The 2,492-nt window shown below is 40.7% G+C and overlaps 1 long non-coding RNA gene across 1 annotated transcript in view; it reads left to right on the top strand.

Annotated features, from left to right (window-relative positions):
- The window catches only part of LOC106724803, a 24,124-nt gene extending 22,851 nt beyond the window's left edge, over positions 1-1,273 (top strand). The window contains exon 3 of the long non-coding RNA XR_001360638.1: positions 1,258-1,273. This is a non-coding gene — a long non-coding RNA (uncharacterized LOC106724803). The remainder of the gene's footprint in view (positions 1-1,257) is intronic.
- The last annotated feature ends 1,219 nt before the right edge of the window (positions 1,274-2,492 follow it).

The raw sequence follows: 2,492 nt of genomic DNA, 5'->3' as shown, positions 1-2,492 counted from the left end.
GCTGAAAGCAGGTATCTGGGGTTTATTTACCTTCTATAATTGAAACTTTGTTGCTTTGAGTGGAGCTCAGAGCTGGGGCTGCAGCAGGTGGAAAGCTTGGCTTCCTCCATCATTGGGGCAACCAAGCCTCCTGTTTGTTCCAGCTCCGTGGCTGCCGGCTGCCATCTTGGTTGGGTTAATTTGCATATAGTCGCTCTGATTGGCTGGTGGACGTGGCTTAAGGCATAGCGAAGGTATGGTCAATTTGCATTTTTGTCTTTTATTAGTGTAGATTAGAGGCCTGGTGCTTGAAATCTGTGAACGGGGGAGGCGGGGCTGTCCCTCAGCCCAGCCTGTGCCCTCTCGCAATTCAGAACTCCCAGGGTAGGGTCCTTAGACCTGGCTGGCGATCAGGGCCTATCTGGGCTTTCCTTCCCCCAGCTGCAAGGCATGGGGTGTGATCACTTGGCTGGCCTGGGCCTCCCTCTGCGGGGAATCGCTGGCCAGCCCTGCCCAGCCACCACAACGTTGCTGTCCGGTGGCCTGGGCCTCCCTCTTTGAGGCGATCAATTGCAGGGTTCCATGTTTAATCTCTGTGCACAGGGAGGCCTTGCCCATCCGACCAGGGCTCCGCAATTGATTGCTGGGCAGAGGGTGGCCTAGGCCTCCCTCTGTGGGTTGATTACAGGTTGATGGCAGGGCCTCCTTGGCCCCTGACCAATCGCATCACATCTGCCTTGGCTGACCTGGCCCTAGTGCATGTCATAGCGTGGTTGTCCGGAAGGTCATCTGGATGGTCGTTCTGCTGTTCAGTCATTCGGTCGATTTGCATATTACGCTTTTATTATTATAGAATATATATATGTGTGTGTGTGTGTGTGTGTGTGTGTGTGTGTGTGTGTGCGCGTGTGTGTGTTTGTGTAATTTTCATTGAGATAAACAAATAATTACAGTAAAATGTGGTAATAAGAACCCAAGATTTTCAAATTTAAACAACATGATAAACCAACTCATTGTTTTCTTGTTTAGCCTAATGGCATATTATGATGCAGAAAATTCTACTCTTTCTGGAGTGCTGATGTCCTTAGAGATAAAGCTGAGTATTTTATATGAGGTAGGATTTAGGAAAATAGTTTAAGACAATGAAGCAAGTATGGAGACCAATAGTAAATATCCCTTTAGAAATGAGCCAGGATTAGAACTAGGAATTTTGAATTCCTCAAATTAAGTAACAGTTTTTAAAGCCAATAGCACAATTGAGAAGTGGAGATAAACTAGGAAAATAAAGAACACTCAACAAGTTCGTCTGTGCTCCAGCTTGTCAGTCCTCACAGGGTTAGGGTCACTGTTGTGAATGACATCACTTCAGCCAGCGGAGATCATCCTGGGCCCCTGTGGTGAAATGCGTCCTGGACACTGCAAAGGCTCTGAAGGGCACCCACGTCCAGTAACTGATTCCAACATTCTTCTCTGAGGAATGCTCAATTTCCTAACACCACCTTATCTCTGAGAAGTGTAGCCTACCACGTGTTTATAAGAGAAGGTGAATTTTAATTAATTATAATTATTATGTGTTTTAGGAATTGCTTTTGATGTTGTCACTGATTTTGTAACTCCCTAGAACTACCCAAAGTGATCTCAAAACCAGAAGAATTAAATTCAGGCTATCCTGAAGGATTGTCCCAGATCTTTTCTGAGAGAAATTTTGAATCTATACATTATTATTTTGTCACTGTTAATTTTTAATCTGTGAGGGAAAAGCAAAGTGCTACATGGTACCCATAAACTATTGTACATAGGAAACCTATGATCTGCTAGATTTTTCTTTCTATGAGCTAGACATAGGAAATCTGATGCCAGATTAAATTAATTTTATTCAAATTTTTAAAATACCCATCACACAGAAACTTGATTCTATTAGAAACACCAAGTTGCCAACAGCAGAACAGAAATCTTTCAAATTTTAGGAATGGAAATATAATAGGAACAATATAATACGTGGCTTCTTGCATTTTAGTCATTATACATCGAAAAAAATATCCTCCCTATTCTGAAACAGACATTTAACTTAGGAACAAACTTTGGTAATTAAAGTCTGACAAATATATTTAATTTATGTGTGTGTGTGTCTATATATATATATGTATATATACATATACATATATATATGCAGAAACATATGTAAGCACACATATATAATCATATATTTCATAAAATATATTAATTTTCCCCAATAAACATATTTAAAATGTTTCAGCAGCCTACTCTGGTGTTGTGCCCATCAAATTACTCAGCTTTTAATACTTGTAAAAAGAAATGGAAGCATAGTTCCAAAGTGTGGAGAGATCTGAATTTGTAGATGTATTTTCCCAAGGGTTTGTCAATTATTCATAAGCTTAAGTAGGTAGTCTTAAAAATATGTATGAAATTAACCTCCTAAATCTATAAATCTTTAGCCTATTTGCTTAGCATTTGCTGAGCACAGCTCTTGCATTGGTTAGCCAACTAAAAGG

The sequence above is a fragment of the Myotis brandtii genome, unplaced genomic scaffold (genome assembly GCF_000412655.1).
Source record: "Myotis brandtii unplaced genomic scaffold, ASM41265v1 scaffold982, whole genome shotgun sequence".
NCBI lineage: Eukaryota > Metazoa > Chordata > Mammalia > Chiroptera > Vespertilionidae > Myotis > Myotis brandtii.
This window is presented reverse-complemented; position numbering and strand designations above follow the sequence as displayed.